The sequence below is a fragment of the Anoplopoma fimbria genome, chromosome 2 (assembly GCF_027596085.1).
Source record: "Anoplopoma fimbria isolate UVic2021 breed Golden Eagle Sablefish chromosome 2, Afim_UVic_2022, whole genome shotgun sequence".
NCBI classification, from domain to species: domain Eukaryota; kingdom Metazoa; phylum Chordata; class Actinopteri; order Perciformes; family Anoplopomatidae; genus Anoplopoma; species Anoplopoma fimbria.
Genome location: NC_072450.1, coordinates 27,440,597 through 27,462,799, shown reverse-complemented (window position 1 = coordinate 27,462,799; position 22,203 = coordinate 27,440,597). Strand labels below are relative to the sequence as shown.

Sequence of the window (22,203 nt, the reverse complement as noted above, 5' to 3'; positions counted from 1 at the left end):
GGTGAGGTATAAACCTTGTAGACTTCAATGTGTTTGCAATTTGTTAAGAGCTTTGGTAAATTGTGTCTTCCTGTTTAATCCACATGAATGATAAGCTAAAAAGTGCGCTGACACGGGGAGCGACCTAGTGCCCAAGTTGACTTTCTGGCCGGGGGCTGGACTTGGGCCCTAAGCTGTTCCCTCCTAAGACACACCCCCAGAACAGCTGATGGCCAGTAGGGGGTGCCACATCAGACAGTCCACTGGGCCAGAGTTTCACCTGTGTCCTTGACTTGGGTAAAGGTCTAGTTCGGATTTTGTGGCTCATATAACAGCGGCCTTGGGTAGATTCTTGAGAGTATAATTGGGAGTACGTCCGATTTATTCATATTGTAGCTAGTGCTGCCAGGGATTCTTCAGTGTAGAGTTTTCTTCTGTTTCGCTATGCCAACTTGACAAGGTGTTGCTTCCTTGCCCCAGGCAGTCACTATAATGCGACTGCAACTGCGAGAAGGTTTGCAGGGATTTCAGCTCGGGGCCGATGAAAATGTGGAAACGCTTCACGAATTTGCGTGTCATCCTTTCGCAGGGGCCATGCTAATCTTCTCTGTATCGTTTCCAATTTATTATATGTGTTGCCTTAGCAAGCACATTGACTGATAGGCGCTGCCTACCATTTGAACCCCTGGTTGTCGGAACGACACCCTTACAGCGGTGCAGGCTAGAGAGCCGCTGTCCCTATGAACCGTCGCAAGAGCGAGGGGTGAGGTATAAACCTTGTAGACTTCAATGTGTTTGCGATGGTAAATTGTGTCTTCCTGTTTAATCCACATGAATGATAAGCTAAAAAGTGCGCTGACACGGGGAGCGACCTAGTGCCCAAGTTGACTTTCTGGCCGGGGGCTGGACTTGGGCCCTAAGCTGTTCCCTCCTAAGACACACCCCCAGAACAGCTGATGGCAAGTAGGGGTGCCACATCAGACAGTCCACTGGGCCAGAGTTTCACCTGTGTCCTTGACTTGGGTAAAGGTCTAGTTCGGATTTTGTGGCTCATATAACAGCGGCCTTGGGTAGATTCTTGAGAGTATAATTGGGAGTACGTCCGATTTATTCATATTGTAGCTAGTGCTGCCAGGGATTCTTCAGTGTAGAGTTTTCTTCTGTTTCGCTATGCCAACTTGACAAGGTGTTGCTTCCTTGCCCCAGGCAGTCACTATAATGCGACTGCAACTGCGAGAAGGTTTGCAGGGATTTCAGCTCGGGGCCGATGAAAATGTGGAAACGCTTCACGAATTTGCGTGTCATCCTTTCGCAGGGGCCATGCTAATCTTCTCTGTATCGTTTCCAATTTATTATATGTGTTGCCTTAGCAAGCACATTGACTGATAGGCGCTGCCTACCATTTGAACCCCTGGTTGTCGGAACGACACCCTTACAGCGGTGCAGGCTAGAGAGCCGCTGTCCCTATGAACCGTCGCAAGAGCGAGGGGTGAGGTATAAACCTTGTAGACTTCAATGTGTTTGCAATTTGTTAAGAGCTTTGGTAAATTGTGTCTTCCTGTTTAATCCACATGAATGATAAGCTAAAAAGTGCGCTGACACGGGGAGCGACCTAGTGCCCAAGTTGACTTTCTGGCCGGGGGCTGGACTTGGGCCCTAAGCTGTTCCCTCCTAAGACACACCCCCAGAACAGCTGATGGCCAGTAGGGGGTGCCACATCAGACAGTCCACTGGGCCAGAGTTTCACCTGTGTCCTTGACTTGGGTAAAGGTCTAGTTCGGATTTTGTGGCTCATATAACAGCGGCCTTGGGTAGATTCTTGAGAGTATAATTGGGAGTACGTCCGATTTATTCATATTGTAGCTAGTGCTGCCAGGGATTCTTCAGTGTAGAGTTTTCTTCTGTTTCGCTATGCCAACTTGACAAGGTGTTGCTTCCTTGCCCCAGGCAGTCACTATAATGCGACTGCAACTGCGAGAAGGTTTGCAGGGATTTCAGCTCGGGGCCGATGAAAATGTGGAAACGCTTCACGAATTTGCGTGTCATCCTTTCGCAGGGGCCATGCTAATCTTCTCTGTATCGTTTCCAATTTATTATATGTGTTGCCTTAGCAAGCACATTGACTGATAGGCGCTGCCTACCATTTGAACCCCTGGTTGTCGGAACGACACCCTTACAGCGGTGCAGGCTAGAGAGCCGCTGTCCCTATGAACCGTCGCAAGAGCGAGGGGTGAGGTATAAACCTTGTAGACTTCAATGTGTTTGCAATTTGTTAAGAGCTTTGGTAAATTGTGTCTTCCTGTTTAATCCACATGAATGATAAGCTAAAAAGTGCGCTGACACGGGGAGCGACCTAGTGCCCAAGTTGACTTTCTGGCCGGGGGCTGGACTTGGGCCCTAAGCTGTTCCCTCCTAAGACACACCCCCAGAACAGCTGATGGCCAGTAGGGGGTGCCACATCAGACAGTCCACTGGGCCAGAGTTTCACCTGTGTCCTTGACTTGGGTAAAGGTCTAGTTCGGATTTTGTGGCTCATATAACAGCGGCCTTGGGTAGATTCTTGAGAGTATAATTGGGAGTACGTCCGATTTATTCATATTGTAGCTAGTGCTGCCAGGGATTCTTCAGTGTAGAGTTTTCTTCTGTTTCGCTATGCCAACTTGACAAGGTGTTGCTTCCTTGCCCCAGGCAGTCACTATAATGCGACTGCAACTGCGAGAAGGTTTGCAGGGATTTCAGCTCGGGGCCGATGAAAATGTGGAAACGCTTCACGAATTTGCGTGTCATCCTTTCGCAGGGGCCATGCTAATCTTCTCTGTATCGTTTCCAATTTATTATATGTGTTGCCTTAGCAAGCACATTGACTGATAGGCGCTGCCTACCATTTGAACCCCTGGTTGTCGGAACGACACCCTTACAGCGGTGCAGGCTAGAGAGCCGCTGTCCCTATGAACCGTCGCAAGAGCGAGGGGTGAGGTATAAACCTTGTAGACTTCAATGTGTTTGCAATTTGTTAAGAGCTTTGGTAAATTGTGTCTTCCTGTTTAATCCACATGAATGATAAGCTAAAAAGTGCGCTGACACGGGGAGCGACCTAGTGCCCAAGTTGACTTTCTGGCCGGGGGCTGGACTTGGGCCCTAAGCTGTTCCCTCCTAAGACACACCCCCAGAACAGCTGATGGCCAGTAGGGGGTGCCACATCAGACAGTCCACTGGGCCAGAGTTTCACCTGTGTCCTTGACTTGGGTAAAGGTCTAGTTCGGATTTTGTGGCTCATATAACAGCGGCCTTGGGTAGATTCTTGAGAGTATAATTGGGAGTACGTCCGATTTATTCATATTGTAGCTAGTGCTGCCAGGGATTCTTCAGTGTAGAGTTTTCTTCTGTTTCGCTATGCCAACTTGACAAGGTGTTGCTTCCTTGCCCCAGGCAGTCACTATAATGCGACTGCAACTGCGAGAAGGTTTGCAGGGATTTCAGCTCGGGGCCGATGAAAATGTGGAAACGCTTCACGAATTTGCGTGTCATCCTTTCGCAGGGGCCATGCTAATCTTCTCTGTATCGTTTCCAATTTATTATATGTGTTGCCTTAGCAAGCACATTGACTGATAGGCGCTGCCTACCATTTGAACCCCTGGTTGTCGGAACGACACCCTTACAGCGGTGCAGGCTAGAGAGCCGCTGTCCCTATGAACCGTCGCAAGAGCGGGGTGAGGTATAAACCTTGTAGACTTCAATGTGTTTGCAATTTGTTAAGAGCTTTGGTAAATTGTGTCTTCCTGTTTAATCCACGAATGATAAGCTAAAAAGTGCGCTGACACGGGGAGCGACCTAGTGCCCAAGTTGACTTTCTGGCCGGGGGCTGGACTTGGGCCCTAAGCTGTTCCCTCCTAAGACACACCCCCAGAACAGCTGATGGCCAGTAGGGGGTGCCACATCAGACAGTCCACTGGGCCAGAGTTTCACCTGTGTCCTTGACTTGGGTAAAGGTCTAGTTCGGATTTTGTGGCTCATATAACAGCGGCCTTGGGTAGATTCTTGAGAGTATAATTGGGAGTACGTCCGATTTATTCATATTGTAGCTAGTGCTGCCAGGGATTCTTCAGTGTAGAGTTTTCTTCTGTTTCGCTATGCCAACTTGACAAGGTGTTGCTTCCTTGCCCCAGGCAGTCACTATAATGCGACTGCAACTGCGAGAAGGTTTGCAGGGATTTCAGCTCGGGGCCGATGAAAATGTGGAAACGCTTCACGAATTTGCGTGTCATCCTTTCGCAGGGGCCATGCTAATCTTCTCTGTATCGTTTCCAATTTATTATATGTGTTGCCTTAGCAAGCACATTGACTGATAGGCGCTGCCTACCATTTGAACCCCTGGTTGTCGGAACGACACCCTTACAGCGGTGCAGGCTAGAGAGCCGCTGTCCCTATGAACCGTCGCAAGAGCGGGGTGAGGTATAAACCTTGTAGACTTCAATGTGTTTGCAATTTGTTAAGAGCTTTGGTAAATTGTGTCTTCCTGTTTAATCCACATGAATGATAAGCTAAAAAGTGCGCTGACACGGGGAGCGACCTAGTGCCCAAGTTGACTTTCTGGCCGGGGGCTGGACTTGGGCCCTAAGCTGTTCCCTCCTAAGACACACCCCCAGAACAGCTGATGGCCAGTAGGGGGTGCCACATCAGACAGTCCACTGGGCCAGAGTTTCACCTGTGTCCTTGACTTGGGTAAAGGTCTAGTTCGGATTTTGTGGCTCATATAACAGCGGCCTTGGGTAGATTCTTGAGAGTATAATTGGGAGTACGTCCGATTTATTCATATTGTAGCTAGTGCTGCCAGGGATTCTTCAGTGTAGAGTTTTCTTCTGTTTCGCTATGCCAACTTGACAAGGTGTTGCTTCCTTGCCCCAGGCAGTCACTATAATGCGACTGCAACTGCGAGAAGGTTTGCAGGGATTTCAGCTCGGGGCCGATGAAAATGTGGAAACGCTTCACGAATTTGCGTGTCATCCTTTCGCAGGGGCCATGCTAATCTTCTCTGTATCGTTTCCAATTTATTATATGTGTTGCCTTAGCAAGCACATTGACTGATAGGCGCTGCCTACCATTTGAACCCCTGGTTGTCGGAACGACACCCTTACAGCGGTGCAGGCTAGAGAGCCGCTGTCCCTATGAACCGTCGCAAGAGCGAGGGGTGAGGTATAAACCTTGTAGACTTCAATGTGTTTGCAATTTGTTAAGAGCTTTGGTAAATTGTGTCTTCCTGTTTAATCCACATGAATGATAAGCTAAAAAGTGCGCTGACACGGGAGCGACCTAGTGCCCAAGTTGACTTTCTGGCCGGGGGCTGGACTTGGGCCCTAAGCTGTTCCCTCCTAAGACACACCCCCAGAACAGCTGATGGCCAGTAGGGGGTGCCACATCAGACAGTCCACTGGGCCAGAGTTTCACCTGTGTCCTTGACTTGGGTAAAGGTCTAGTTCGGATTTTGTGGCTCATATAACAGCGGCCTTGGGTAGATTCTTGAGAGTATAATTGGGAGTACGTCCGATTTATTCATATTGTAGCTAGTGCTGCCAGGGATTCTTCAGTGTAGAGTTTTCTTCTGTTTCGCTATGCCAACTTGACAAGGTGTTGCTTCCTTGCCCCAGGCAGTCACTATAATGCGACTGCAACTGCGAGAAGGTTTGCAGGGATTTCAGCTCGGGGCCGATGAAAATGTGGAAACGCTTCACGAATTTGCGTGTCATCCTTTCGCAGGGGCCATGCTAATCTTCTCTGTATCGTTTCCAATTTATTATATGTGTTGCCTTAGCAAGCACATTGACTGATAGGCGCTGCCTACCATTTGAACCCCTGGTTGTCGGAACGACACCCTTACAGCGGTGCAGGCTAGAGAGCCGCTGTCCCTATGAACCGTCGCAAGAGCGAGGGGTGAGGTATAAACCTTGTAGACTTCAATGTGTTTGCAATTTGTTAAGAGCTTTGGTAAATTGTGTCTTCCTGTTTAATCCACATGAATGATAAGCTAAAAAGTGCGCTGACACGGGAGCGACCTAGTGCCCAAGTTGACTTTCTGGCCGGGGGCTGGACTTGGGCCCTAAGCTGTTCCCTCCTAAGACACACCCCCAGAACAGCTGATGGCCAGTAGGGGGTGCCACATCAGACAGTCCACTGGGCCAGAGTTTCACCTGTGTCCTTGACTTGGGTAAAGGTCTAGTTCGGATTTTGTGGCTCATATAACAGCGGCCTTGGGTAGATTCTTGAGAGTATAATTGGGAGTACGTCCGATTTATTCATATTGTAGCTAGTGCTGCCAGGGATTCTTCAGTGTAGAGTTTTCTTCTGTTTCGCTATGCCAACTTGACAAGGTGTTGCTTCCTTGCCCCAGGCAGTCACTATAATGCGACTGCAACTGCGAGAAGGTTTGCAGGGATTTCAGCTCGGGGCCGATGAAAATGTGGAAACGCTTCACGAATTTGCGTGTCATCCTTTCGCAGGGGCCATGCTAATCTTCTCTGTATCGTTTCCAATTTATTATATGTGTTGCCTTAGCAAGCACATTGACTGATAGGCGCTGCCTACCATTTGAACCCCTGGTTGTCGGAACGACACCCTTACAGCGGTGCAGGCTAGAGAGCCGCTGTCCCTATGAACCGTCGCAAGAGCGAGGGGTGAGGTATAAACCTTGTAGACTTCAATGTGTTTGCAATTTGTTAAGAGCTTTGGTAAATTGTGTCTTCCTGTTTAATCCACATGAATGATAAGCTAAAAAGTGCGCTGACACGGGGAGCGACCTAGTGCCAAGTTGACTTTCTGGCCGGGGGCTGGACTTGGGCCCTAAGCTGTTCCCTCCTAAGACACACCCCCAGAACAGCTGATGGCCAGTAGGGGGTGCCACATCAGACAGTCCACTGGGCCAGAGTTTCACCTGTGTCCTTGACTTGGGTAAAGGTCTAGTTCGGATTTTGTGGCTCATATAACAGCGGCCTTGGGTAGATTCTTGAGAGTATAATTGGGAGTACGTCCGATTTATTCATATTGTAGCTAGTGCTGCCAGGGATTCTTCAGTGTAGAGTTTTCTTCTGTTTCGCTATGCCAACTTGACAAGGTGTTGCTTCCTTGCCCCAGGCAGTCACTATAATGCGACTGCAACTGCGAGAAGGTTTGCAGGGATTTCAGCTCGGGGCCGATGAAAATGTGGAAACGCTTCACGAATTTGCGTGTCATCCTTTCGCAGGGGCCATGCTAATCTTCTCTGTATCGTTTCCAATTTATTATATGTGTTGCCTTAGCAAGCACATTGACTGATAGGCGCTGCCTACCATTTGAACCCCTGGTTGTCGGAACGACACCCTTACAGCGGTGCAGGCTAGAGAGCCGCTGTCCCTATGAACCGTCGCAAGAGCGAGGGGTGAGGTATAAACCTTGTAGACTTCAATGTGTTTGCAATTTGTTAAGAGCTTTGGTAAATTGTGTCTTCCTGTTTAATCCACATGAATGATAAGCTAAAAAGTGCGCTGACACGGGGAGCGACCTAGTGCCCAAGTTGACTTTCTGGCCGGGGGCTGGACTTGGGCCCTAAGCTGTTCCCTCCTAAGACACACCCCCAGAACAGCTGATGGCCAGTAGGGGGTGCCACATCAGACAGTCCACTGGGCCAGAGTTTCACCTGTGTCCTTGACTTGGGTAAAGGTCTAGTTCGGATTTTGTGGCTCATATAACAGCGGCCTTGGGTAGATTCTTGAGAGTATAATTGGGAGTACGTCCGATTTATTCATATTGTAGCTAGTGCTGCCAGGGATTCTTCAGTGTAGAGTTTTCTTCTGTTTCGCTATGCCAACTTGACAAGGTGTTGCTTCCTTGCCCCAGGCAGTCACTATAATGCGACTGCAACTGCGAGAAGGTTTGCAGGGATTTCAGCTCGGGGCCGATGAAAATGTGGAAACGCTTCACGAATTTGCGTGTCATCCTTTCGCAGGGGCCATGCTAATCTTCTCTGTATCGTTTCCAATTTATTATATGTGTTGCCTTAGCAAGCACATTGACTGATAGGCGCTGCCTACCATTTGAACCCCTGGTTGTCGGAACGACACCCTTACAGCGGTGCAGGCTAGAGAGCCGCTGTCCCTATGAACCGTCGCAAGAGCGAGGGGTGAGGTATAAACCTTGTAGACTTCAATGTGTTTGCAATTTGTTAAGAGCTTTGGTAAATTGTGTCTTCCTGTTTAATCCACATGAATGATAAGCTAAAAAGTGCGCTGACACGGGGAGCGACCTAGTGCCCAAGTTGACTTTCTGGCCGGGGGCTGGACTTGGGCCCTAAGCTGTTCCCTCCTAAGACACACCCCCAGAACAGCTGATGGCCAGTAGGGGGTGCCACATCAGACAGTCCACTGGGCCAGAGTTTCACCTGTGTCCTTGACTTGGGTAAAGGTCTAGTTCGGATTTTGTGGCTCATATAACAGCGGCCTTGGGTAGATTCTTGAGAGTATAATTGGGAGTACGTCCGATTTATTCATATTGTAGCTAGTGCTGCCAGGGATTCTTCAGTGTAGAGTTTTCTTCTGTTTCGCTATGCCAACTTGACAAGGTGTTGCTTCCTTGCCCCAGGCAGTCACTATAATGCGACTGCAACTGCGAGAAGGTTTGCAGGGATTTCAGCTCGGGGCCGATGAAAATGTGGAAACGCTTCACGAATTTGCGTGTCATCCTTTCGCAGGGGCCATGCTAATCTTCTCTGTATCGTTTCCAATTTATTATATGTGTTGCCTTAGCAAGCACATTGACTGATAGGCGCTGCCTACCATTTGAACCCCTGGTTGTCGGAACGACACCCTTACAGCGGTGCAGGCTAGAGAGCCGCTGTCCCTATGAACCGTCGCAAGAGCGAGGGGTGAGGTATAAACCTTGTAGACTTCAATGTGTTTGCAATTTGTTAAGAGCTTTGGTAAATTGTGTCTTCCTGTTTAATCCACATGAATGATAAGCTAAAAAGTGCGCTGACACGGGAGCGACCTAGTGCCCAAGTTGACTTTCTGGCCGGGGGCTGGACTTGGGCCCTAAGCTGTTCCCTAAGACACACCCCCAGAACAGCTGATGGCCAGTAGGGGGTGCCACATCAGACAGTCCACTGGGCCAGAGTTTCACCTGTGTCCTTGACTTGGGTAAAGGTCTAGTTCGGATTTTGTGGCTCATATAACAGCGGCCTTGGGTAGATTCTTGAGAGTATAATTGGGAGTACGTCCGATTTATTCATATTGTAGCTAGTGCTGCCAGGGATTCTTCAGTGTAGAGTTTTCTTCTGTTTCGCTATGCCAACTTGACAAGGTGTTGCTTCCTTGCCCCAGGCAGTCACTATAATGCGACTGCAACTGCGAGAAGGTTTGCAGGGATTTCAGCTCGGGGCCGATGAAAATGTGGAAACGCTTCACGAATTTGCGTGTCATCCTTTCGCAGGGGCCATGCTAATCTTCTCTGTATCGTTTCCAATTTATTATATGTGTTGCCTTAGCAAGCACATTGACTGATAGGCGCTGCCTACCATTTGAACCCCTGGTTGTCGGAACGACCCTTACAGCGGTGCAGGCTAGAGAGCCGCTGTCCCTATGAACCGTCGCAAGAGCGAGGGGTGAGGTATAAACCTTGTAGACTTCAATGTGTTTGCAATTTGTTAAGAGCTTTGGTAAATTGTGTCTTCCTGTTTAATCCACATGAATGATAAGCTAAAAAGTGCGCTGACACGGGGAGCGACCTAGTGCCCAAGTTGACTTTCTGGCCGGGGGCTGGACTTGGGCCCTAAGCTGTTCCCTCCTAAGACACACCCCCAGAACAGCTGATGGCCAGTAGGGGGTGCCACATCAGACAGTCCACTGGGCCAGAGTTTCACCTGTGTCCTTGACTTGGGTAAAGGTCTAGTTCGGATTTTGTGGCTCATATAACAGCGGCCTTGGGTAGATTCTTGAGAGTATAATTGGGAGTACGTCCGACTTATTCATATTGTAGCTAGTGCTGCCAGGGATTCTTCAGTGTAGAGTTTTCTTCTGTTTCGCTATGCCAACTTGACAAGGTGTTGCTTCCTTGCCCCAGGCAGTCACTATAATGCGACTGCAACTGCGAGAAGGTTTGCAGGGATTTCAGCTCGGGGCCGATGAAAATGTGGAAACGCTTCACGAATTTGCGTGTCATCCTTTCGCAGGGGCCATGCTAATCTTCTCTGTATCGTTTCCAATTTATTATATGTGTTGCCTTAGCAAGCACATTGACTGATAGGCGCTGCCTACCATTTGAACCCCTGGTTGTCGGAACGACACCCTTACAGCGGTGCAGGCTAGAGAGCCGCTGTCCCTATGAACCGTCGCAAAGAGCGGGGTGAGGTATAAACCTTGTAGACTTCAATGTGTTTGCAATTTGTTAAGAGCTTTGGTAAATTGTGTCTTCCTGTTTAATCCACATGAATGATAAGCTAAAAAGTGCGCTGACACGGGGAGCGACCTAGTGCCCAAGTTGACTTTCTGGCCGGGGGCTGGACTTGGGCCCTAAGCTGTTCCCTCCTAAGACACACCCCCAGCAGCTGATGGCCAGTAGGGGGTGCCACATCAGACAGTCCACTGGGCCAGAGTTTCACCTGTGTCCTTGACTTGGGTAAAGGTCTAGTTCGGATTTTGTGGCTCATATAACAGCGGCCTTGGGTAGATTCTTGAGAGTATAATTGGGAGTACGTCCGATTTATTCATATTGTAGCTAGTGCTGCCAGGGATTCTTCAGTGTAGAGTTTTCTTCTGTTTCGCTATGCCAACTTGACAAGGTGTTGCTTCCTTGCCCCAGGCAGTCACTATAATGCGACTGCAACTGCGAGAAGGTTTGCAGGGATTTCAGCTCGGGGCCGATGAAAATGTGGAAACGCTTCACGAATTTGCGTGTCATCCTTTCGCAGGGGCCATGCTAATCTTCTCTGTATCGTTTCCAATTTATTATATGTGTTGCCTTAGCAAGCACATTGACTGATAGGCGCTGCCTACCATTTGAACCCCTGGTTGTCGGAACGACACCCTTACAGCGGTGCAGGTAGAGAGCCGCTGTCCCTATGAACCGTCGCAAGAGCGAGGGTGAGGTATAAACCTTGTAGACTTCAATGTGTTTGCAATTTGTTAAGAGCTTTGGTAAATTGTGTCTTCCTGTTTAATCCACATGAATGATAAGCTAAAAAGTGCGCTGACACGGGGAGCGACCTAGTGCCCAAGTTGACTTTCTGGCCGGGGGCTGGACTTGGGCCCTAAGCTGTTCCCTCCTAAGACACACCCCCAGAACAGCTGATGGCCAGTAGGGGGTGCCACATCAGACAGTCCACTGGGCCAGAGTTTCACCTGTGTCCTTGACTTGGGTAAAGGTCTAGTTCGGATTTTGTGGCTCATATAACAGCGGCCTTGGGTAGATTCTTGAGAGTATAATTGGGAGTACGTCCGATTTATTCATATTGTAGCTAGTGCTGCCAGGGATTCTTCAGTGTAGAGTTTTCTTCTGTTTCGCTATGCCAACTTGACAAGGTGTTGCTTCCTTGCCCCAGGCAGTCACTATAATGCGACTGCAACTGCGAGAAGGTTTGCAGGGATTTCAGCTCGGGGCCGATGAAAATGTGGAAACGCTTCACGAATTTGCGTGTCATCCTTTCGCAGGGGCCATGCTAATCTTCTCTGTATCGTTTCCAATTTATTATATGTGTTGCCTTAGCAAGCACATTGACTGATAGGCGCTGCCTACCATTTGAACCCCTGGTTGTCGGAACGACACCCTTACAGCGGTGCAGGCTAGAGAGCCGCTGTCCCTATGAACCGTCGCAAGAGCGAGGGGTGAGGTATAAACCTTGTAGACTTCAATGTGTTTGCAATTTGTTAAGAGCTTTGGTAAATTGTGTCTTCCTGTTTAATCCACATGAATGATAAGCTAAAAAGTGCGCTGACACGGGGAGCGACCTAGTGCCCAAGTTGACTTTCTGGCCGGGGGCTGGACTTGGGCCCTAAGCTGTTCCCTCCTAAGACACACCCCCAGAACAGCTGATGGCCAGTAGGGGGCCACATCAGACAGTCCACTGGGCCAGAGTTTCACCTGTGTCCTTGACTTGGGTAAAGGTCTAGTTCGGATTTTGTGGCTCATATAACAGCGGCCTTGGGTAGATTCTTGAGAGTATAATTGGGAGTACGTCCGATTTATTCATATTGTAGCTAGTGCTGCCAGGGATTCTTCAGTGTAGAGTTTTCTTCTGTTTCGCTATGCCAACTTGACAAGGTGTTGCTTCCTTGCCCCAGGCAGTCACTATAATGCGACTGCAACTGCGAGAAGGTTTGCAGGGATTTCAGCTCGGGGCCGATGAAAATGTGGAAACGCTTCACGAATTTGCGTGTCATCCTTTCGCAGGGGCCATGCTAATCTTCTCTGTATCGTTTCCAATTTATTATATGTGTTGCCTTAGCAAGCACATTGACTGATAGGCGCTGCCTACCATTTGAACCCCTGGTTGTCGGAACGACACCCTTACAGCGGTGCAGGCTAGAGAGCCGCTGTCCCTATGAACACCGTCGCAAGAGCGAGGGGTGAGGTATAAACCTTGTAGACTTCAATGTGTTTGCAATTTGTTAAGAGCTTTGGTAAATTGTGTCTTCCTGTTTAATCCACATGAATGATAAGCTAAAAAGTGCGCTGACACGGGGAGCGACCTAGTGCCCAAGTTGACTTTCTGGCCGGGGGCTGGACTTGGGCCCTAAGCTGTTCCCTCCTAAGACACACCCCCAGAACAGCTGATGGCCAGTAGGGGGTGCCACATCAGACAGTCCACTGGGCCAGAGTTTCACCTGTGTCCTTGACTTGGGTAAAGGTCTAGTTCGGATTTTGTGGCTCATATAACAGCGGCCTTGGGTAGATTCTTGAGAGTATAATTGGGAGTACGTCCGATTTATTCATATTGTAGCTAGTGCTGCCAGGGATTCTTCAGTGTAGAGTTTTCTTCTGTTTCGCTATGCCAACTTGACAAGGTGTTGCTTCCTTGCCCCAGGCAGTCACTATAATGCGACTGCAACTGCGAGAAGGTTTGCAGGGATTTCAGCTCGGGGCCGATGAAAATGTGGAAACGCTTCACGAATTTGCGTGTCATCCTTTCGCAGGGGCCATGCTAATCTTCTCTGTATCGTTTCCAATTTATTATATGTGTTGCCTTAGCAAGCACATTGACTGATAGGCGCTGCCTACCATTTGAACCCCTGGTTGTCGGAACGACACCCTTACAGCGGTGCAGGCTAGAGAGCCGCTGTCCCTATGAACCGTCGCAAGAGCGAGGGGTGAGGTATAAACCTTGTAGACTTCAATGTGTTTGCAATTTGTTAAGAGCTTTGGTAAATTGTGTCTTCCTGTTTAATCCACATGAATGATAAGCTAAAAAGTGCGCTGACACGGGAGCGACCTAGTGCCCAAGTTGACTTTCTGGCCGGGGGCTGGACTTGGGCCCTAAGCTGTTCCCTCCTAAGACACACCCCCAGAACAGCTGATGGCCAGTAGGGGGTGCCACATCAGACAGTCCACTGGGCCAGAGTTTCACCTGTGTCCTTGACTTGGGTAAAGGTCTAGTTCGGATTTTGTGGCTCATATAACAGCGGCCTTGGGTAGATTCTTGAGAGTATAATTGGGAGTACGTCCGATTTATTCATATTGTAGCTAGTGCTGCCAGGGATTCTTCAGTGTAGAGTTTTCTTCTGTTTCGCTATGCCAACTTGACAAGGTGTTGCTTCCTTGCCCCAGGCAGTCACTATAATGCGACTGCAACTGCGAGAAGGTTTGCAGGGATTTCAGCTCGGGGCCGATGAAAATGTGGAAACGCTTCACGAATTTGCGTGTCATCCTTTCGCAGGGGCCATGCTAATCTTCTCTGTATCGTTTCCAATTTATTATATGTGTTGCCTTAGCAAGCACATTGACTGATAGGCGCTGCCTACCATTTGAACCCCTGGTTGTCGGAACGACACCCTTACAGCGGTGCAGGCTAGAGAGCCGCTGTCCCTATGAACCGTCGCAAGAGCGAGGGGTGAGGTATAAACCTTGTAGACTTCAATGTGTTTGCAATTTGTTAAGAGCTTTGGTAAATTGTGTCTTCCTGTTTAATCCACATGAATGATAAGCTAAAAAGTGCGCTGACACGGGGAGCGACCTAGTGCCCAAGTTGACTTTCTGGCCGGGGGCTGGACTTGGGCCCTAAGCTGTTCCCTCCTAAGACACACCCCCAGAACAGCTGATGGCCAGTAGGGGGTGCCACATCAGACAGTCCACTGGGCCAGAGTTTCACCTGTGTCCTTGACTTGGGTAAAGGTCTAGTTCGGATTTTGTGGCTCATATAACAGCGGCCTTGGGTAGATTCTTGAGAGTATAATTGGGAGTACGTCCGATTTATTCATATTGTAGCTAGTGCTGCCAGGGATTCTTCAGTGTAGAGTTTTCTTCTGTTTCGCTATGCCAACTTGACAAGGTGTTGCTTCCTTGCCCCAGGCAGTCACTATAATGCGACTGCAACTGCGAGAAGGTTTGCAGGGATTTCAGCTCGGGGCCGATGAAAATGTGGAAACGCTTCACGAATTTGCGTGTCATCCTTTCGCAGGGGCCATGCTAATCTTCTCTGTATCGTTTCCAATTTATTATATGTGTTGCCTTAGCAAGCACATTGACTGATAGGCGCTGCCTACCATTTGAACCCCTGGTTGTCGGAACGACACCCTTACAGCGGTGCAGGCTAGAGAGCCGCTGTCCCTATGAACCGTCGCAAGAGAGGGGTGAGGTATAAACCTTGTAGACTTCAATGTGTTTGCAATTTGTTAAGAGCTTTGGTAAATTGTGTCTTCCTGTTTAATCCACATGAATGATAAGCTAAAAAGTGCGCTGACACGGGAGCGACCTAGTGCCCAAGTTGACTTTCTGGCCGGGGGCTGGACTTGGGCCCTAAGCTGTTCCCTCCTAAGACACACCCCCAGAACAGCTGATGGCCAGTAGGGGGTGCCACATCAGACAGTCCACTGGGCCAGAGTTTCACCTGTGTCCTTGACTTGGGTAAAGGTCTAGTTCGGATTTTGTGGCTCATATAACAGCGGCCTTGGGTAGATTCTTGAGAGTATAATTGGGAGTACGTCCGATTTATTCATATTGTAGCTAGTGCTGCCAGGGATTCTTCAGTGTAGAGTTTTCTTCTGTTTCGCTATGCCAACTTGACAAGGTGTTGCTTCCTTGCCCCAGGCAGTCACTATAATGCGACTGCAACTGCGAGAAGGTTTGCAGGGATTTCAGCTCGGGGCCGATGAAAATGTGGAAACGCTTCACGAATTTGCGTGTCATCCTTTCGCAGGGGCCATGCTAATCTTCTCTGTATCGTTTCCAATTTATTATATGTGTTGCCTTAGCAAGCACATTGACTGATAGGCGCTGCCTACCATTTGAACCCCTGGTTGTCGGAACGACACCCTTACAGCGGTGCAGGCTAGAGAGCCGCTGTCCCTATGAACCGTCGCAAGAGCGAGGGGTGAGGTATAAACCTTGTAGACTTCAATGTGTTTGCAATTTGTTAAGAGCTTTGGTAAATTGTGTCTTCCTGTTTAATCCACATGAATGATAAGCTAAAAAGTGCGCTGACACGGGGAGCGACCTAGTGCCCAAGTTGACTTTCTGGCCGGGGGCTGGACTTGGGCCCTAAGCTGTTCCCTCCTAAGACACACCCCCAGAACAGCTGATGGCCAGTAGGGGGTGCCACATCAGACAGTCCACTGGGCCAGAGTTTCACCTGTGTCCTTGACTTGGGTAAAGGTCTAGTTCGGATTTTGTGGCTCATATAACAGCGGCCTTGGGTAGATTCTTGAGAGTATAATTGGGAGTACGTCCGATTTATTCATATTGTAGCTAGTGCTGCCAGGGATTCTTCAGTGTAGAGTTTTCTTCTGTTTCGCTATGCCAACTTGACAAGGTGTTGCTTCCTTGCCCCAGGCAGTCACTATAATGCGACTGCAACTGCGAGAAGGTTTGCAGGGATTTCAGCTCGGGGCCGATGAAAATGTGGAAACGCTTCACGAATTTGCGTGTCATCCTTTCGCAGGGGCCATGCTAATCTTCTCTGTATCGTTTCCAATTTATTATATGTGTTGCCTTAGCAAGCACATTGACTGATAGGCGCTGCCTACCATTTGAACCCCTGGTTGTCGGAACGACACCCTTACAGCGGTGCAGGCTAGAGAGCCGCTGTCCCTATGAACCGTCGCAAGAGCGAGGGTGAGGTATAAACCTTGTAGACTTCAATGTGTTTGCAATTTGTTAAGAGCTTTGGTAAATTGTGTCTTCCTGTTTAATCCACATGAATGATAAGCTAAAAAGTGCGCTGACACGGGGAGCGACCTAGTGCCCAAGTTGACTTTCTGGCCGGGGGCTGGACTTGGGCCCTAAGCTGTTCCCTCCTAAGACACACCCCCAGAACAGCTGATGGCCAGTAGGGGGTGCCACATCAGACAGTCCACTGGGCCAGAGTTTCACCTGTGTCCTTGACTTGGGTAAAGGTCTAGTTCGGATTTTGTGGCTCATATAACAGCGGCCTTGGGTAGATTCTTGAGAGTATAATTGGGAGTACGTCCGATTTATTCATATTGTAGCTAGTGCTGCCAGGGATTCTTCAGTGTAGAGTTTTCTTCTGTTTCGCTATGCCAACTTGACAAGGTGTTGCTTCCTTGCCCCAGGCAGTCACTATAATGCGACTGCAACTGCGAGAAGGTTTGCAGGGATTTCAGCTCGGGGCCGATGAAAATGTGGAAACGCTTCACGAATTTGCGTGTCATCCTTTCGCAGGGGCCATGCTAATCTTCTCTGTATCGTTTCCAATTTATTATATGTGTTGCCTTAGCAAGCACATTGACTGATAGGCGCTGCCTACCATTTGAACCCCTGGTTGTCGGAACGACACCCTTACAGCGGTGCAGGCTAGAGAGCCGCTGTCCCTATGAACCGTCGCAAGAGCGAGGGGTGAGGTATAAACCTTGTAGACTTCAATGTGTTTGCAATTTGTTAAGAGCTTTTTGGTAAATTGTGTCTTCCTGTTTAATCCACATGAATGATAAGCTAAAAAGTGCGCTGACACGGGGAGCGACCTAGTGCCCAAGTTGACTTTCTGGCCGGGGGCTGGACTTGGGCCCTAAGCTGTTCCCTCCTAAGACACACCCCCAGAACAGCTGATGGCAAGTAGGGGTGCCACATCAGACAGTCCACTGGGCCAGAGTTTCACCTGTGTCCTTGACTTGGGTAAAGGTCTAGTTCGGATTTTGTGGCTCATATAACAGCGGCCTTGGGTAGATTCTTGAGAGTATAATTGGGAGTACGTCCGATTTATTCATATTGTAGCTAGTGCTGCCAGGGATTCTTCAGTGTAGAGTTTTCTTCTGTTTCGCTATGCCAACTTGACAAGGTGTTGCTTCCTTGCCCCAGGCAGTCACTATAATGCGACTGCAACTGCGAGAAGGTTTGCAGGGATTTCAGCTCGGGGCCGATGAAAATGTGGAAACGCTTCACGAATTTGTGTCATCCTTTCGCAGGGGCCATGCTAATCTTCTCTGTATCGTTTCCAATTTATTATATGTGTTGCCTTAGCAAGCACATTGACTGATAGGCGCTGCCTACCATTTGAACCCCTGGTTGTCGGAACGACACCCTTACAGCGGTGCAGGCTAGAGAGCCGCTGTCCCTATGAACCGTCGCAAGAGGGGTGAGGTATAAACCTTGTAGACTTCAATGTGTTTGCAATTTGTTAAGAGCTTTGGTAAATTGTGTCTTCCTGTTTAATCCACATGAATGATAAGCTAAAAAGTGCGCTGACACGGGGAGCGACCTAGTGCCCAAGTTGACTTTCTGGCCGGGGGCTGGACTTGGGCCCTAAGCTGTTCCCTCCTAAGACACACCCCCAGAACAGCTGATGGCCAGTAGGGGGTGCCACATCAGACAGTCCACTGGGCCAGAGTTTCACCTGTGTCCTTGACTTGGGTAAAGGTCTAGTTCGGATTTTGTGGCTCATATAACAGCGCCTTGGGTAGATTCTTGAGAGTATAATTGGGAGTACGTCCGATTTATTCATATTGTAGCTAGTGCTGCCAGGGATTCTTCAGTGTAGAGTTTTCTTCTGTTTCGCTATGCCAACTTGACAAGGTGTTGCTTCCTTGCCCCAGGCAGTCACTATAATGCGACTGCAACTGCGAGAAGGTTTGCAGGGATTTCAGCTCGGGGCCGATGAAAATGTGGAAACGCTTCACGAATTTGCGTGTCATCCTTTCGCAGGGGCCATGCTAATCTTCTCTGTATCGTTTCCAATTTATTATATGTGTTGCCTTAGCAAGCACATTGACTGATAGGCGCTGCCTACCATTTGAACCCCTGGTTGTCGGAACGACACCCTTACAGCGGTGCAGGCTAGAGAGCCGCTGTCCCTATGAACCGTCGCAAGAGCGGGGTGAGGTATAAACCTTGTAGACTTCAATGTGTTTGCAATTTGTTAAGAGCTTTGGTAAATTGTGTCTTCCTGTTTAATCCACATGAATGATAAGCTAAAAAGTGCGCTGACACGGGGAGCGACCTAGTGCCCAAGTTGACTTTCTGGCCGGGGGCTGGACTTGGGCCCTAAGCTGTTCCCTCCTAAGACACACCCCCAGAACAGCTGATGGCCAGTAGGGGGTGCCACATCAGACAGTCCACTGGGCCAGAGTTTCACCTGTGTCCTTGACTTGGGTAAAGGTCTAGTTCGGATTTTGTGGCTCATATAACAGCGGCCTTGGGTAGATTCTTGAGAGTATAATTGGGAGTACGTCCGATTTATTCATATTGTAGCTAGTGCTGCCAGGGATTCTTCAGTGTAGAGTTTTCTTCTGTTTCGCTATGCCAACTTGACAAGGTGTTGCTTCCTTGCCCCAGGCAGTCACTATAATGCGACTGCAACTGCGAGAAGGTTTGCAGGGATTTCAGCTCGGGGCCGATGAAAATGTGGAAACGCTTCACGAATTTGCGTGTCATCCTTTCGCAGGGGCCATGCTAATCTTCTCTGTATCGTTTCCAATTTATTATATGTGTTGCCTTAGCAAGCACATTGACTGATAGGCGCTGCCTACCATTTGAACCCCTGGTTGTCGGAACGACACCCTTACAGCGGTGCAGGCTAGAGAGCCGCTGTCCCTATGAACCGTCGCAAGAGGGGTGAGGTATAAACCTTGTAGACTTCAATGTGTTTGCAATTTGTTAAGAGCTTTGGTAAATTGTGTCTTCCTGTTTAATCCACATGAATGATAAGCTAAAAAGTGCGCTGACACGGGGAGCGACCTAGTGCCCAAGTTGACTTTCTGGCCGGGGGCTGGACTTGGGCCCTAAGCTGTTCCCTCCTAAGACACACCCCCAGAACAGCTGATGGCCAGTAGGGGTGCCACATCAGACAGTCCACTGGGCCAGAGTTTCACCTGTGTCCTTGACTTGGGTAAAGGTCTAGTTCGGATTTTGTGGCTCATATAACAGCGGCCTTGGGTAGATTCTTGAGAGTATAATTGGGAGTACGTCCGATTTATTCATATTGTAGCTAGTGCTGCCAGGGATTCTTCAGTGTAGAGTTTTCTTCTGTTTCGCTATGCCAACTTGACAAGGTGTTGCTTCCTTGCCCCAGGCAGTCACTATAATGCGACTGCAACTGCGAGAAGGTTTGCAGGGATTTCAGCTCGGGGCCGATGAAAATGTGGAAACGCTTCACGAATTTGCGTGTCATCCTTTCGCAGGGGCCATGCTAATCTTCTCTGTATCGTTTCCAATTTATTATATGTGTTGCCTTAGCAAGCACATTGACTGATAGGCGCTGCCTACCATTTGAACCCCTGGTTGTCGGAACGACACCCTTACAGCGGTGCAGGCTAGAGAGCCGCTGTCCCTATGAACCGTCGCAAGAGCGAGGGGTGAGGTATAAACCTTGTAGACTTCAATGTGTTTGCAATTTGTTAAGAGCTTTGGTAAATTGTGTCTTCCTGTTTAATCCACATGAATGATAAGCTAAAAAGTGCGCTGACACGGGAGCGACCTAGTGCCCAAGTTGACTTTCTGGCCGGGGGCTGGACTTGGGCCCTAAGCTGTTCCCTCCTAAGACACACCCCCAGAACAGCTGATGGCAAGTAGGGGGTGCCACATCAGACAGTCCACTGGGCCAGAGTTTCACCTGTGTCCTTGACTTGGGTAAAGGTCTAGTTCGGATTTTGTGGCTCATATAACAGCGGCCTTGGGTAGATTCTTGAGAGTATAATTGGGAGTACGTCCGACTTATTCATATTGTAGCTAGTGCTGCCAGGGATTCTTCAGTGTAGAGTTTTCTTCTGTTTCGCTATGCCAACTTGACAAGGTGTTGCTTCCTTGCCCCAGGCAGTCACTATAATGCGACTGCAACTGCGAGAAGGTTTGCAGGGATTTCAGCTCGGGGCCGATGAAAATGTGGAAACGCTTCACGAATTTGCGTGTCATCCTTTCGCAGGGGCCATGCTAATCTTCTCTGTATCGTTTCCAATTTATTATATGTGTTGCCTTAGCAAGCACATTGACTGATAGGCGCTGCCTACCATTTGAACCCCTGGTTGTCGGAACGACACCCTTACAGCGGTGCAGGCTAGAGAGCCGCTGTCCCTATGAACCGTCGCAAGAGCGAGGGGTGAGGTATAAACCTTGTAGACTTCAATGTGTTTGCAATTTGTTAAGAGCTTTGGTAAATTGTGTCTTCCTGTTTAATCCACATGAATGATAAGCTAAAAAGTGCGCTGACACGGGGAGCGACCTAGTGCCCAAGTTGACTTTCTGGCCGGGGGCTGGACTTGGGCCCTAAGCTGTTCCCTCCTAAGACACACCCCCAGAACAGCTGATGGCCAGTAGGGGGTGCCACATCAGACAGTCCACTGGGCCAGAGTTTCACCTGTGTCCTTGACTTGGGTAAAGGTCTAGTTCGGATTTTGTGGCTCATATAACAGCGGCCTTGGGTAGATTCTTGAGAGTATAATTGGGAGTACGTCCGATTTATTCATATTGTAGCTAGTGCTGCCAGGGATTCTTCAGTGTAGAGTTTTCTTCTGTTTCGCTATGCCAACTTGACAAGGTGTTGCTTCCTTGCCCCAGGCAGTCACTATAATGCGACTGCAACTGCGAGAAGGTTTGCAGGGATTTCAGCTCGGGGCCGATGAAAATGTGGAAACGCTTCACGAATTTGCGTGTCATCCTTTCGCAGGGGCCATGCTAATCTTCTCTGTATCGTTTCCAATTTATTATATGTGTTGCCTTAGCAAGCACATTGACTGATAGGCGCTGCCTACCATTTGAACCCCTGGTTGTCGGAACGACACCCTTACAGCGGTGCAGGCTAGAGAGCCGCTGTCCCTATGAACCGTCGCAAGAGCGGGGTGAGGTATAAACCTTGTAGACTTCAATGTGTTTGCAATTTGTTAAGAGCTTTGGTAAATTGTGTCTTCCTGTTTAATCCACATGAATGATAAGCTAAAAAGTGCGCTGACACGGGGAGCGACCTAGTGCCCAAGTTGACTTTCTGGCCGGGGGCTGGACTTGGGCCCTAAGCTGTTCCCTCCTAAGACACACCCCCAGAACAGCTGATGGCCAGTAGGGGGTGCCACATCAGACAGTCCACTGGGCCAGAGTTTCACCTGTGTCCTTGACTTGGGTAAAGGTCTAGTTCGGATTTTGTGGCTCATATAACAGCGGCCTTGGGTAGATTCTTGAGAGTATAATTGGGAGTACGTCCGACTTATTCATATTGTAGCTAGTGCTGCCAGGGATTCTTCAGTGTAGAGTTTTCTTCTGTTTCGCTATGCCAACTTGACAAGGTGTTGCTTCCTTGCCCCAGGCAGTCACTATAATGCGACTGCAACTGCGAGAAGGTTTGCAGGGATTTCAGCTCGGGGCCGATGAAAATGTGGAAACGCTTCACGAATTTGCGTGTCATCCTTTCGCAGGGGCCATGCTAATCTTCTCTGTATCGTTTCCAATTTATTATATGTGTTGCCTTAGCAAGCACATTGACTGATAGGCGCTGCCTACCATTTGAACCCCTGGTTGTCGGAACGACACCCTTACAGCGGTGCAGGCTAGAGAGCCGCTGTCCCTATGAACCGTCAAGAGCGAGGGGTGAGGTATAAACCTTGTAGACTTCAATGT

The 22,203-nt window shown here is 49.1% G+C and overlaps 30 non-coding genes across 30 annotated transcripts; all 30 read right to left on the bottom strand.

The window, feature by feature from the left end:
* Positions 1 to 523: 523 nt before the first annotated feature.
* Positions 524 to 630, bottom strand: LOC129110000 (U6 spliceosomal RNA). Its single transcript, XR_008532107.1, has one exon. It is a non-coding gene; the product is annotated as a U6 spliceosomal RNA (small nuclear RNA).
* A 619-nt stretch (positions 631 to 1,249) lies between these two features.
* On the bottom strand, positions 1,250 to 1,356 carry LOC129109992 (U6 spliceosomal RNA). The gene has a single exon (XR_008532106.1). It is a non-coding gene; the product is annotated as a U6 spliceosomal RNA (small nuclear RNA).
* A 634-nt stretch (positions 1,357 to 1,990) lies between these two features.
* LOC129109985 (U6 spliceosomal RNA) lies at positions 1,991 to 2,097 on the bottom strand. The gene has a single exon (XR_008532105.1). It is a non-coding gene; the product is annotated as a U6 spliceosomal RNA (small nuclear RNA).
* A 634-nt stretch (positions 2,098 to 2,731) lies between these two features.
* LOC129109979 (U6 spliceosomal RNA) lies at positions 2,732 to 2,838 on the bottom strand. The gene has a single exon (XR_008532104.1). It is a non-coding gene; the product is annotated as a U6 spliceosomal RNA (small nuclear RNA).
* A 634-nt stretch (positions 2,839 to 3,472) lies between these two features.
* On the bottom strand, positions 3,473 to 3,579 carry LOC129109973 (U6 spliceosomal RNA). The gene has a single exon (XR_008532103.1). It is a non-coding gene; the product is annotated as a U6 spliceosomal RNA (small nuclear RNA).
* Positions 3,580 to 4,209: 630 nt separating this feature from the next.
* On the bottom strand, positions 4,210 to 4,316 carry LOC129109967 (U6 spliceosomal RNA). Its single transcript, XR_008532102.1, has one exon. It is a non-coding gene; the product is annotated as a U6 spliceosomal RNA (small nuclear RNA).
* A 632-nt stretch (positions 4,317 to 4,948) lies between these two features.
* LOC129109961 (U6 spliceosomal RNA) lies at positions 4,949 to 5,055 on the bottom strand. Its single transcript, XR_008532101.1, has one exon. It is a non-coding gene; the product is annotated as a U6 spliceosomal RNA (small nuclear RNA).
* Positions 5,056 to 5,688: 633 nt separating this feature from the next.
* Positions 5,689 to 5,795, bottom strand: LOC129109948 (U6 spliceosomal RNA). Its single transcript, XR_008532099.1, has one exon. It is a non-coding gene; the product is annotated as a U6 spliceosomal RNA (small nuclear RNA).
* Positions 5,796 to 6,428: 633 nt separating this feature from the next.
* Positions 6,429 to 6,535, bottom strand: LOC129109944 (U6 spliceosomal RNA). The gene has a single exon (XR_008532098.1). It is a non-coding gene; the product is annotated as a U6 spliceosomal RNA (small nuclear RNA).
* A 633-nt stretch (positions 6,536 to 7,168) lies between these two features.
* On the bottom strand, positions 7,169 to 7,275 carry LOC129109938 (U6 spliceosomal RNA). Its single transcript, XR_008532097.1, has one exon. It is a non-coding gene; the product is annotated as a U6 spliceosomal RNA (small nuclear RNA).
* Positions 7,276 to 7,909: 634 nt separating this feature from the next.
* On the bottom strand, positions 7,910 to 8,016 carry LOC129109931 (U6 spliceosomal RNA). Its single transcript, XR_008532095.1, has one exon. It is a non-coding gene; the product is annotated as a U6 spliceosomal RNA (small nuclear RNA).
* Positions 8,017 to 8,650: 634 nt separating this feature from the next.
* Positions 8,651 to 8,757, bottom strand: LOC129109923 (U6 spliceosomal RNA). Its single transcript, XR_008532094.1, has one exon. It is a non-coding gene; the product is annotated as a U6 spliceosomal RNA (small nuclear RNA).
* A 630-nt stretch (positions 8,758 to 9,387) lies between these two features.
* On the bottom strand, positions 9,388 to 9,494 carry LOC129109909 (U6 spliceosomal RNA). Its single transcript, XR_008532091.1, has one exon. It is a non-coding gene; the product is annotated as a U6 spliceosomal RNA (small nuclear RNA).
* Positions 9,495 to 10,126: 632 nt separating this feature from the next.
* On the bottom strand, positions 10,127 to 10,233 carry LOC129109903 (U6 spliceosomal RNA). Its single transcript, XR_008532090.1, has one exon. It is a non-coding gene; the product is annotated as a U6 spliceosomal RNA (small nuclear RNA).
* Positions 10,234 to 10,864: 631 nt separating this feature from the next.
* Positions 10,865 to 10,971, bottom strand: LOC129109897 (U6 spliceosomal RNA). The gene has a single exon (XR_008532088.1). It is a non-coding gene; the product is annotated as a U6 spliceosomal RNA (small nuclear RNA).
* A 632-nt stretch (positions 10,972 to 11,603) lies between these two features.
* LOC129109889 (U6 spliceosomal RNA) lies at positions 11,604 to 11,710 on the bottom strand. The gene has a single exon (XR_008532087.1). It is a non-coding gene; the product is annotated as a U6 spliceosomal RNA (small nuclear RNA).
* Positions 11,711 to 12,342: 632 nt separating this feature from the next.
* LOC129109883 (U6 spliceosomal RNA) lies at positions 12,343 to 12,449 on the bottom strand. The gene has a single exon (XR_008532086.1). It is a non-coding gene; the product is annotated as a U6 spliceosomal RNA (small nuclear RNA).
* A 636-nt stretch (positions 12,450 to 13,085) lies between these two features.
* LOC129109871 (U6 spliceosomal RNA) lies at positions 13,086 to 13,192 on the bottom strand. The gene has a single exon (XR_008532084.1). It is a non-coding gene; the product is annotated as a U6 spliceosomal RNA (small nuclear RNA).
* Positions 13,193 to 13,825: 633 nt separating this feature from the next.
* On the bottom strand, positions 13,826 to 13,932 carry LOC129109864 (U6 spliceosomal RNA). The gene has a single exon (XR_008532082.1). It is a non-coding gene; the product is annotated as a U6 spliceosomal RNA (small nuclear RNA).
* A 634-nt stretch (positions 13,933 to 14,566) lies between these two features.
* LOC129109858 (U6 spliceosomal RNA) lies at positions 14,567 to 14,673 on the bottom strand. The gene has a single exon (XR_008532081.1). It is a non-coding gene; the product is annotated as a U6 spliceosomal RNA (small nuclear RNA).
* A 631-nt stretch (positions 14,674 to 15,304) lies between these two features.
* Positions 15,305 to 15,411, bottom strand: LOC129109851 (U6 spliceosomal RNA). The gene has a single exon (XR_008532079.1). It is a non-coding gene; the product is annotated as a U6 spliceosomal RNA (small nuclear RNA).
* Positions 15,412 to 16,045: 634 nt separating this feature from the next.
* On the bottom strand, positions 16,046 to 16,152 carry LOC129109845 (U6 spliceosomal RNA). Its single transcript, XR_008532078.1, has one exon. It is a non-coding gene; the product is annotated as a U6 spliceosomal RNA (small nuclear RNA).
* Positions 16,153 to 16,785: 633 nt separating this feature from the next.
* On the bottom strand, positions 16,786 to 16,892 carry LOC129109839 (U6 spliceosomal RNA). The gene has a single exon (XR_008532077.1). It is a non-coding gene; the product is annotated as a U6 spliceosomal RNA (small nuclear RNA).
* A 635-nt stretch (positions 16,893 to 17,527) lies between these two features.
* Positions 17,528 to 17,632, bottom strand: LOC129110005 (U6 spliceosomal RNA). Its single transcript, XR_008532108.1, has one exon. It is a non-coding gene; the product is annotated as a U6 spliceosomal RNA (small nuclear RNA).
* A 629-nt stretch (positions 17,633 to 18,261) lies between these two features.
* On the bottom strand, positions 18,262 to 18,368 carry LOC129109831 (U6 spliceosomal RNA). The gene has a single exon (XR_008532076.1). It is a non-coding gene; the product is annotated as a U6 spliceosomal RNA (small nuclear RNA).
* Positions 18,369 to 19,000: 632 nt separating this feature from the next.
* Positions 19,001 to 19,107, bottom strand: LOC129109825 (U6 spliceosomal RNA). Its single transcript, XR_008532075.1, has one exon. It is a non-coding gene; the product is annotated as a U6 spliceosomal RNA (small nuclear RNA).
* A 629-nt stretch (positions 19,108 to 19,736) lies between these two features.
* On the bottom strand, positions 19,737 to 19,843 carry LOC129109818 (U6 spliceosomal RNA). The gene has a single exon (XR_008532074.1). It is a non-coding gene; the product is annotated as a U6 spliceosomal RNA (small nuclear RNA).
* Positions 19,844 to 20,476: 633 nt separating this feature from the next.
* Positions 20,477 to 20,583, bottom strand: LOC129109811 (U6 spliceosomal RNA). Its single transcript, XR_008532073.1, has one exon. It is a non-coding gene; the product is annotated as a U6 spliceosomal RNA (small nuclear RNA).
* A 634-nt stretch (positions 20,584 to 21,217) lies between these two features.
* On the bottom strand, positions 21,218 to 21,324 carry LOC129109798 (U6 spliceosomal RNA). Its single transcript, XR_008532071.1, has one exon. It is a non-coding gene; the product is annotated as a U6 spliceosomal RNA (small nuclear RNA).
* Positions 21,325 to 21,956: 632 nt separating this feature from the next.
* Positions 21,957 to 22,063, bottom strand: LOC129109794 (U6 spliceosomal RNA). Its single transcript, XR_008532070.1, has one exon. It is a non-coding gene; the product is annotated as a U6 spliceosomal RNA (small nuclear RNA).
* Between the last annotated feature and the right edge of the window lie 140 nt (positions 22,064 to 22,203).